Source organism: Notothenia rossii (assembly GCF_949606895.1).
Source record: "Notothenia rossii genome assembly, chromosome: 4".
Classification (NCBI taxonomy): domain Eukaryota; kingdom Metazoa; phylum Chordata; class Actinopteri; order Perciformes; family Nototheniidae; genus Notothenia; species Notothenia rossii.
Window position 1 is genome coordinate 93,725,350 of NC_136902.1, and position 11,751 is coordinate 93,737,100.

General features: G+C 40.5%; 1 protein-coding gene across 20 annotated transcripts in view; it reads right to left on the minus strand.

Moving 5' to 3' along the window:
- gramd1bb (GRAM domain containing 1Bb) overlaps positions 1-11,751 on the minus strand; it is a 186,377-nt gene that overhangs the window by 46,810 nt on the left and 127,816 nt on the right. The window lies entirely within an intron of this gene.

The following is an 11,751-nucleotide window of genomic DNA, read 5'->3' on the forward strand; positions in this document are numbered from 1 at the left end:
TTTTAACTGTTGAACTGATGTTCCCTGTGTTGTTATAGGTGTTAGTGCATGTAAATGGTCTGCAGAGGCTCAAATTTGTTGATTGCCACATACAAGGAATTTGCTTTGGTGTGTGGTGCTGCAAACATAAACAACATCATGAAATAAGTTGTAGGAGAGGATCAAAAATAGAACGAATATTAAAAGAAAATATATTTAAAACAAATACTTTTACAGTACTTTTACATTTTGTGAAATGTTTGACAGACGGATGGAAGGACTGCTCTCTTGAGACAGCTCCTTCTTTCCATCGTACGTTGCTATCAGGTAACCTTTGTGATCCTATATACACAATCCACACACACAATCCACACACACACACACACACACACACACACACACACACACACACACACACACACACACACACACACACACACACACACACACACACACACACACACACACACACACACACACACACACACACACACACACACACACACACACACACACACACACACACACACACACAGAGTAAGTGATCTGAGCACGGTTACTGGACATGAAGTTATGCAAGCCCTTACGTCACCGCGGGCCAATGGCGTCTGTTTGTTACCGTCACAACACTAAATAATAAGACAAAGAGGAATCAATAAAACACAGACACAGGGAAGTTCAATATTATATTGCTGTAGAGCACTTTCAGACGGATTAGCTTTCAACAAAGCAGTCAATGGTGTAATGCCTCTACATCAGAAGGCAATGCAAGTGGGTTGCCAAATCATTTGCAAAACATTATGATTTGTGTGGAAACATTTCATTATTAAAATTGGTTTCTATTTGAACCTCCTTTCCTTTCTCTTTCTCGACCGTTCATCACAGTCCTTACCAACGATCTGTTCTACTGGATCAACAACGTGTCACATGTTCTGAATCGACCAATCAGAATCGAGTATTCAACTAAACCGTGTAATAAAAATGTCTGTTTGTTACTGATGGCCAGCTCCTTTTTTCTAATTAAAATAAAAAGTACTCTGAAAACTTTTTGTTAGCCTCCGTATTGTTATGGTTGAATGTGGGCCGCGAACATTTTGTAGATCCTTAAAGGGGACCTATCATGCAAAATGCACTTTTGTACGTCTTTTATACATGTGTGTCCCCGGTGTTCCAGGGAACTCACCAAGTGTCAGAAAACACAACTCTCTCTATTTTCCTCCATACCCAAATCTCTAAAAACGGGGCTGCAACGGATCTGATACAGACTGATCCAGATTTGAAATTCCTCTGACGTCGGAAACGGGGAGCTCCGCCTATATGGCCAACTCTACACCAATCAGGGGAATGAGAGGTTGCCGTGGCATGGTAACAGCATGGTAACAGCATGGTAACAGCATGGTGACAGCATGGTGACAGCATGGTAACAGCATGGTGACAGCATGGTGACAGCATGGTAACAGCATGGTGACAGCATGGTAACAGCATGGTGACAGCATGGTGACAGCATGGTGACAGCATGGTAACAGCATGGTAACAGCATGGTGACAGCATGGTGACAGCATGGTAACAGCATGGTGACAGCATGGTGACAGCATGGTAACAGCATGTTGACAGCATGGTGACAGCATGGTAACAGCATGGTGACAGCATGGTGACAGCATGGTGACAGCATGGTAACAGCATGGTGACAGCATGGTGACAGCATGGTAACAGCATGTTGACAGCATGGTGACAGCATGGTAACAGCATGGTGACAGCATGGTGACAGCATGGTGACAGCATGGTGACAGCATGGTGACAGCATGGTAACAGCATGGTGACAGCATGGTAACAGCATGGTAACAGCATGGTAACAGCATGGTGACAGCATGGTAACAGCACGGTGACAGCATGCTAAACAGCATGGTGATAGCATGGTAACAGCATGGTGACAGCATGGTGACAGCATGGTGACAGCATGGTGACAGCATGGTGACAGCATGGTAACAGCATGGTGACAGCATGGTAACAGCATGGTAACAGCATGGTAACAGCATGGTGACAGCATGGTAACAGCACGGTGACAGCATGCTAAACAGCATGGTGATAGCATGGTAACAGCATGGTGACATAACGCTAGTGCCTCGCGCCCCTCCTTTGCAGGGGGGCGTGGTCAGCTGCAGCTCATTTGCCACAGAATCAGCCCCTGTGAAGACAGGGCTGGAAAAGAGCAAATAGAGCGAAATGAGGCCTGGCTAAAATGCATGATCTGTTTGGTGTTTTGAAAAAAAAACTTCACAGACATGTTTTATATAGGTATGGCCCTACAATATATGTTTCAAATATAGCATGATAGGTCCACTTTAAGTGGGCCCTGAGTTGAAAAAGGTTGGTAACCGCTGCTCTACAGTCAAAAAGAATCCTACAGCTTATACACATCTCAAACTGCACGTGTAGCTGACCTCTGACCTGACACAATATTGTGACGCATCTTCTGTCCCCCAAGACTTTAAATAATCCCAGGTTAAATTACTCTTTTCTGCTGATACCTCACAGCCCAATGTAGACAAGTATTGGTCATAGAAATAGATCGGCCTCCTTTCAGAAACTAAACGAATACTCACTCGTATGTCTTGAAACTCGTGATTATATAAAACAGATTCTACATCACCATGAATTAGTGATGTAGTGTTTCAGTGGTGGAGCAGCTGCACAGAAAGCCCTCACATCCTCAGTGCTCGGGATAGATGACGCTCGCCTGGTGTAATATATCAATGTATATGATTACCAAATGCTCTGCTGATCAGTGCTTTTCTCTGTCATGTGCATTGTGTTCTCTGTCCACTGATTGGTCCCCACTGACCTGCTCTCCCTCTGTTCAACCAGACGTCTACTGATGCCAGGTGCCAAGACGACTGGACATTATGGATGAAGGAGGGGAGGACTTTTAAGAGTGAGTCCCCCAGCAGACGGGTTGTACACAGATATCATAGATCTAACAACCAGATGTGTTTTTAAAGAGGAGAAGTGGGTGCAGGAGAAAGCAGTAACAGACAGGAATTCATTAAGTATAGTTTATAAAGGTCAGAAATGCTTAGATCTGAAAAAAACTAATACAAAATAAGGCTCTGTTTATCCTTTTCATATCTGAAGACAACTGCAGCACAGATGTGCAGAGCTGCAGATCCTTTGATGGCAGAAAGGAGGATATCAATTCAGATTCAGCATGCATGATAGTCTGTGTCTGGGTTACACACACCAGCCGCACTCGTGCTACAACTTTAAAGCAAATACAATGTTTGGGGACACAAAGTTAAAATTAAATCAATAGAATTAATGTTTTAGCTGTATGTCATTATTTTAAATAACAACAAGACAAATGACCGTTATTGGGACAAATACTAAAAACAAAAACTAGAGTTACATTTTTTTCAATATTATTATTTTTTTTGTTCATCAACTTAAAAGCTAATTTAGAACTATAACTAAAAACAAAAGGTCTATGCCTATATATAGGAAGGTTAACTCGATGTCTAAAGAAGCAGCGATATCTTTAATGATAACGACCTGTGGTTTGGTAACTCATCCCGAACCTGAGCAATGCAAGATAACATTTAACCCTTTAACGGCCAGTGCCACCATTTGGTAGAGAACATTTTGTGTCTTGATATCTTGTTGAAAAAAACGTAGTTGAACTCCATCTGATTCAGCCAGCTCTGCCATCTGGTTGACGTGTTATGCACAAAACAACCTCTAGATGTCACTGTGGTTTTAACAGAAAGCCCTTCAGCTAGCTTCCACTGAGAAAGTTGGCATGCTAAAAATCACTGCTGAAGAAATCACTATTTTTGGTCAACTTTTGTAAGGTAAACATATCCCTTTGACATATGTTAGTGTCAGAGCACTTACTGAACATAATTACATAATTTGATGCACAAAAAAAGTTTTAACAAGGGTGTAATTATTTTTTGGACAATATGCTTAACCAACCGGTCAAATTGGCTTTTTACGGTAAACTAACAATATGACTTATAAAATAAATGGCTAGATTCATGGTAATATTACTAAATCTAGTACTGCCTTATGAGTCTCAGAGTGAAAGAGTGATAATCCTTCATAAAGCAGCTTTCATGCATGGCATTCAGCCCGCAGTTGCACACAGATGAGCAAGTTAGGCCAACACAGGATGTAGACATTTGCTGTTAGGCCAGTGGTTTCCTGTTTGGCCAATTCAGCATATACAGTAAGATGAGCAAGTCTTTTTTTTATTATGAAAGACACTTTACATTACTTTTTCCATTTTTTTTTTTTTACAATTATAATTTATTATCTTTTATGAATATATCTGGTTGTATATTTTGCTAATTTTCCATAAAAGAAACAAATGTATTTGAGTTTGTGTTATATTTGAGTTTGATGCATACAAATACTGTACTTTATAGATGATTGTTGAAAATGCACTTTCACCATAAAAGGCCAGCTCGACCATTTGGTAGAGGCTCATAAAAACAAAACTGTGTGGTCAGTCAAAACAAAAAAAATGGTTTGTGGTTATTTGATAAAAAAATGCAAACAAATAGTTTTTCCATAGCTTTTTTCTTGGTCTGGCAGTTAAAGGGTTAAGAAAGCCAGAGAGGATGAAATCAAATCAGAGTTGTGTCTCTGATGCTCTCCCTCCAGGCGGAGAGAGGCAGGATTCCCCACTGAAGGGAACCCCACGCATGTTGTTTTTAGCAGATGAGAGGAATTCACGGATCACCTCGCCTTTCCAGAAACACGACGGCAAACAAAGGCAACACGGATCCATCAGCAGCGTGAGAATGACTGAGCCTGATATCAGCGGAGAGCAGCTAACAAAAGCATCGTTCACTGAAGCTCTGCTAACAACGGCTTCATGAAGCTCAACACTGAGGCATGAAGAGAGACGACGTGCAGACACATCGTCTGCACTGAGAGGATCAGGGTGTTACATGAGAGATTATCAAGAGGTTTTTACCTGCAGGATAAAAGATACGGCTTTTCAAACCTCTATTACATTTATCAGAAGCCACGGCAATAAGTGCAATAAACCATAAAGATACAAACAAGAACAACAAGAAACATGGAGATATATAAAGAGGTGTCGGGATGACCTGCTTTTGTAGGCCACCCCTGAAGGCAGCATCTCCCTGGTCCAATAGGATTTATCCATGTGAATTTGAATTTCAGGTCACCACCGCTAAGCTAAAGGTGGCTAATGTTGGGCTATAAAGGAACTACAGCACGGTCACATGACTTCACGTCACCACCGCTAAGCTAAAGGAGGCTAATGTTGGGCTATAAAGGAACTACAGCACGGTCACATGACTTCACGTCACCACCGCTAAGCTAAAGGAGGCTAATGTTGGGCTATAAAGGAACTACAGCACGGTCACATGACTTCACGTCACCACCGCTAAGCTAAAGGAGGCTAATGTTGGGCTATAAAGGAACTACAGCACGGTCACATGACTTCACGTCAACACCGCTAAGCTAAAGGAGGCTAATGTTGGGCTATAAAGGAACTACAGCACGGTCACATGACTTCACGTCACCACCGCTAAGCTAAAGGCGGCTAATGTTGGGCCTGATGATGTTTAGTCGTCTCATTTAGAGACACCGCAGCTTTTTTAATTCACCAGTGGGGTATTGATCACAACAGACCCGGCCAGCTAACCAATCAGAGACGTACTGATATACACCTGAACATCAGCAGGAGAGGACTCTTTAAAGTAGAGACACTACATACTGATATACACCTGAACATCAGCAGGAGAGGACTCTTTAAAGTAGAGACACTACATACTGATATACACCTGAACATCAGCAGGAGAGGACTCTTTAAAGTAGAGACACTACATACTGATATACACCTGAACATCAGCAGGAGAGGACTCTTTAAAGTAGAGACACTAAATACTGATAAACACCTGAACATCAGCAGGAGAGGACTCTTTAAAGTAGAGACACTACATACTGATATACACCTGAACATCAGCAGGAGAGGACTCTTTAAAGTAGAGACACTATATACTGATATACACCTGAACATCAGCAGGAGAGGACTCTTTAAAGTAGAGACACTACATACTGATATACACCTGAACATTAGCAGGAGAGGACTCTTTAAAGTAGAGACACTACATATTGATATACACCTGAACATCAGCAGGAGAGGACTCTTTAAAGTAGAGACACTACATACTGATATACACCTGAACATCAGCAGGAGAGGACTCTTTAAAGTAGAGACACTACATACTGATAAACACCTGAACATCAGCAGGAGAGGACTCTTTAAAGTAGAGACATTAAATACTGATATACTCCTGAGTAGGGCCTCTTCAACAACAGACCTTATTTCAGGCTAACAACAAAACACATCACAAAATAGTCGACGTCGAGTCGAGGGTACAGGAAGTGGTAAAATGCTGATTTTGGGACTCGTTCCTTCACCTCTTCAAATAAGCCAAACCATTGTAAGTGCTGGTGCATTCACGTCACATGAGCTAAAATCTCTAAGTGCTTTTTTCTTTGTGTGAGTGTTGAATTTAATGTCCAAGCAAACATATGACAAATCATGTTTGATGCCACACACAAAGAAACCTGACTTTGTTTGCAACAATATAAATACACTATTGTCCTGCCTCTAAAAGGCTTAATGGAACCAAACCCAGAGCTTCTTGAGTGCTTCACCTTTAAAAACCTGTTTACATCACATGAGCCGCTGAGTGGCGTTGAATAAGTGATCCGAGCTCTGCATTAACCTCCTCTGCAGAGAGAGCGCTGACTAACAATTTAACAATTAAACGACTTAGAGCGCCGCCCACGCTCCAAAAGACTGAATGTCCCTATAGCAACAGAGAGGGGTTTAAATATTCAGACGGTGTTACTAAATATACTTCCCCTGCTCGGCTGTTAGAGAGGCCGTCTGAGCGGGAAATACAGCAGGGGGACCCACAATGCATCACAACCAATCAGAGAGGTTGTGTATATTTAAAAACCAAAGTAAGGGCTTGGTGAGTTCAGCGGGACTTTCTACTTTTTATACCGACACACCAAATCTATATATTAGATTAAATTAAACTTTATTGTCATCCCACAGAGGTATTAAGACAACGGAATGTAGTTTACATCCAACCAGAAGTGCAAAACAGAAGCAAAGTGCAAAGCGATCTCAAGCAGTGGCCACACACTTTACACGACTCTGTTCCAGCCAACGCAGCCATAATCAAATAATGCGCACATTATGCCAAACAGTCTCTCAACAATACGACAGCCGATCAACAATCACAACAGTCAGCTGGCTAAGGGTTACATGCAGACGAAATGTCCCAACATTGATCAATGAAGTAATCTATTATTAAACGTGTGTCATTCTGTACTCTCACGTCGCTCTAAAATGACGCGAATAGTAACGTACTCGCCCGTCACTTGTAAATAAAGTCGATGCTACGAAGGAAGTTCATGACATAAGTTTAGCTCAGGACACTGTCATTGAACATCAACATCTGATTGGCTGATGAATCCGTCACTAATGCTTATTACCAATCAGATGTGTTGTCTTTCAACAAAAGGCTAGCAGTATCTGTTGTGCCCCCGCCAACTAAAATAACTGTGAGGCGTTTAAGTGACTTTCTGATGTAGGAAATTCCAGTTCAACCTCAACAAAACCGTACTTCATTTTATAATTTTGAGGATATTATACTATTAAAACTAAATATTCATGAAAAACATTTTACACACACTTTATTCGATTGGTCGTCAGGGCCAGCAGAGAAGGCCCTGACGACCCACCACTGATCTTAAGTATAGTATAAATCTGACATCTGACAGTATTTACATTATGTTCAGTATAAGGCATTATAAACATTACAGACATCAGTTAAGAAAATGAATACACTATAGCTATGATATGAATACGACACAATACAGAATAAATAGAAATATATTATGGACCGTTTTTGTCAGGTTTAAATACCAAGAATACATTTGAGTGTGCTATAGAAGATCTAGATGTTGGGACATGTTATAAATACAGATACGTTGCTTGGTGTAAGTGAGTATCCTGATGAAACAGTGTCAATACCTCACTGGGCTGCACCAACGTGAACAACGTGTTGAGAGCAGCGATAATAATGAGATTAACACCAAGAAAACAGATCAATTAAACACAGAGTTAAATCCCAGGTCAGTTGTTCATTAGGCTCTTGAACATATTGTCTTTAGTGATTGGTATAGTTAAATGTCTGTCTCTTTGTATCATGTCTTAATATTTGACCTTGTTCACGTTAGAAATGGAGCTGCTGTGATGCAAGAAACATTTCAGACGTGATCTGACAAGAAAGTGTTATCGTGCCGTAGCGAATCGTACAGAGCAGGTATTGTGTTGAATTGAATCAAATGGTGGCAAATTTGATCAAATCGTCTTGAATTCTTTCTAATCTAATCGTTACTTATCAAATGGTTTTATATGGAACTCGTAAGTCGGGACGTGTCTTATGGAATTGCTTTGTTGAGAATCGTATCCTATTGAATGTAATCGTATTGTATTATAACGTATCGTCTCGTGTTGATTCCTATCTTATTGTATCGTATCATTTCGTAGTGTAACGAATAGTAACGTATGGTATCATATTGAATTGCATTGTTTTGAATCGTTCGTATCAATAGCTATCGTATAATTTCGTACCATTCTGTATCACATGGACTGGCATCAAATCGTATCGTTGTGTATCGAGTCATGTCGTGTCAAGTCGAGTCGTGTGTATCGATCAGTGTTTAAAGAGGCACTCAGATACTTAAGTAAAAGTACAAATACTAAGCTCTTAAAATACTCCATTACAAGCAAAAGTCCCGATTTCAAACTTTTACTAAAGTAAGATAAGTATTTGCATCGAAATATACTAACAGTGAGTTGTTTCAGAATAACACAAAGTACAGGATGAGCTAAATGTACAAGCATCAAAGTAAAAGCACTAGTTATGCAGTTGTTGTTTTTCACAGTATTATATTATAATGGGTATATTATTATTCAGTTTTATACATTGTGACGAAGGTAACTTCACTCAGCACTTTAGTAGTGAACAGTTTGCATTTCATTAGCGTGATTGCACAGTACCGTTTGGCATGGCATATTTGCACATTTTATATAATTTATACTAATTATTGAGGTAGAATTTATTAACTGATTAAACCGTATTAATTGAAATGTCATCTGGCAGGTGCTGGTCGGGTCCTCGTCTCCGCCTGAAAAGATAGGGGAGTTAGCGAGAGCGCCGAAAGTATTTATGCTGGTGTAAGAATGACAGCGGTTGAGAAGAATCAAGGTGCAAATAATATGTCGAGGGTGTACAGTATAAATCATGACGTTAAGTTGCAGTAATTGTTAATTGTGTAAAGTTGACATATCACTTCCCCATGTCTGTTGCTGTTGATTGTGTGCACCTGGTGCCCTGTGTTGTCTCCTCCCCCCCCCCTGTGTCTTGTTGGTTTGATTGGTCTGGGTCTATTTAGGCTCTGTGAGATCCTTGTGGTTGGTGATGGTGTTCACATGGACAGTCAGAGTGAGGCTGTGTCATGTGTGTATGATTAAAGAAATGCCCACACCGGGATATATGTGAACCCTCTGCCTCTGCCTCCTTGCTTGGTCGGGCCGCTCAATTGTCAGCTTCACATACATGGAAGAGTATTGCAGTTTACCAATGTGGACCAAATTTAGATTATTGTGTATTAGTGTTTTACTACTGCATTTTCAGCATATCATGGTTTGTTATGTGTACAAAGTATCTGTGAGTGTTACATTGAACGTAGTGGAGTAAATATATGATAATCCAAACCCTGCAGACGACTGACTTCAGAGTGTTGACGTCTCTCAAAGTAGGTTAAGTTCTTACATATAGGGCGTAAACACAAACAAACAAAAGAGAAACAAGCATGCTACTTGTGCCGCCCTGTTGCACTCTTTCCTTTAAATAAGCTCTAAAGCTGTAAATCCCGCCGGCTCAAGCTGTCCGCTCGTTCAGAAGCACAACAGGAAACTGTTCCGGTTCTTTCCGAGGCCGCGCTTTGTTGTCTCTCTTCTGCTGACCCTGGAAAAAACCCAAGCTGGCAGCGGCCCTTCAGCTCCGACCGCTCTGAAAAGCCCCGAGCAACGGTGGAGAGTAACCATTTACTGTGTTTGAGGTACTTCTACTGTGTAACTACTTTTATACTACTTGTTACTTGTGTTAAGAAACCAATATTGTACTTTTTACAGATTGAATTACTTTATAAATTCAGATTTTTATAAATGTTTTGTTATTTTTTTAGACCATCCAAAATAATATTTAGGTGAGAATGGTTGGGTTAACAGAACATTAATAAAGTGGTGCAGGAATGAGTCCTAAAACCCGCATTGAACCACTTCCTGTTTGCTCATCATATACATTCCGATTTTTACAATCTGTTGTTATTTTTTATAATTATTTTGTATTTTTTTAAACAATCCAACATTATATTTCAGTGACAATGCGTTTTGCCCCCCGTGGGGTTTGGTTAACAGAACATTAATAAAGTGGTGCAGGAATGAGTCCTAAAACCCCAGAATGAGTCGGCATTGATGAAGCGAAAATGCAAATCAGCAATTCTACTTTTACTTGGACAAAGTACCATTTTCAATGCAGTACCTTTTATTTGAAATGCAGTATGTGTACATTGTGTATTATTAACTCAAGTAAAGAATCTGAATACTTTTTCCACCACAACTCATGTGAAGCCAACACGTTCACCTGCGACACAGCGCATGAGGTGACACTGCAGAAGTTAAGGCTCCCAATCATTCACACAACCCAGTGATTTTTGGAACCACTGTGACGTGGGAAATTGTCACATTTAACTTAATCGGCACATACAAATATTATCTAGTCGCTGCAAATAAAATCCAACAGTGCTGTGCTCCAAAGCAAGCTTACACGTCATCTCACGAAACACCCGTCACTTCAAAACAAGCAACAGGTAACTGTTATGAGAGGAACCTCAAGAGAGATCTTTCACCTCCCAGCCAAATTCAGAGACTTGTCATTCAATTATAATTATATTTATATATACGCTGTTTGAGGATACAATAGGCCTTCTTTGGTTGTTGGTGTAAAACATGTACCGTGGCCGTGGGCGTCACTTTGTTTGGAAGAGTGTTGGGGAAACTTTTTTCAGATTTAAAAATATGCTGCATTTAGCGCCTGCTCAAAACAAAACATACATACATAAGCTACCAATCCCTTTTTTGACAACTAGTGCAGTAACTATGCCACGATGCTGCAAAGCTATTCTCCACTCAATTACTACTCATATTAAACGTGTCGCAGGTCAAAACTGCACCACGTGGGTCACCAGAAATACACCCAACAAGTGTGAGTATCCTCCAGATTCAACATGTTCCCTTGTGAAAATAACCCATTCTCAAAGTGTACAATTCACTGTGCACGCTATTCTCAGAACATTTTCAACAAAGGATCCGAATGCAAGTTGTGGAGGAGACAAAACTGCACGGGGGTATGCTCCCAAGTGTCCCCAGTTTAATGAACATAATAATAATAATAGATTACATTTGTAACGCGCCTTTCAAGGGACCCAAGGCCGCTTCACATGGTGAACAAACAAACAAAGAAACAAACAAGAGCGGCAAATAATACAGTTTAAAAAGTTATACAAAAAAGGTATAAATGACGCCTACAGTATGACCATGGCTCAATAAAGCTTGAAAAACACTGATACAACCCATTCTGCCCCACCCAC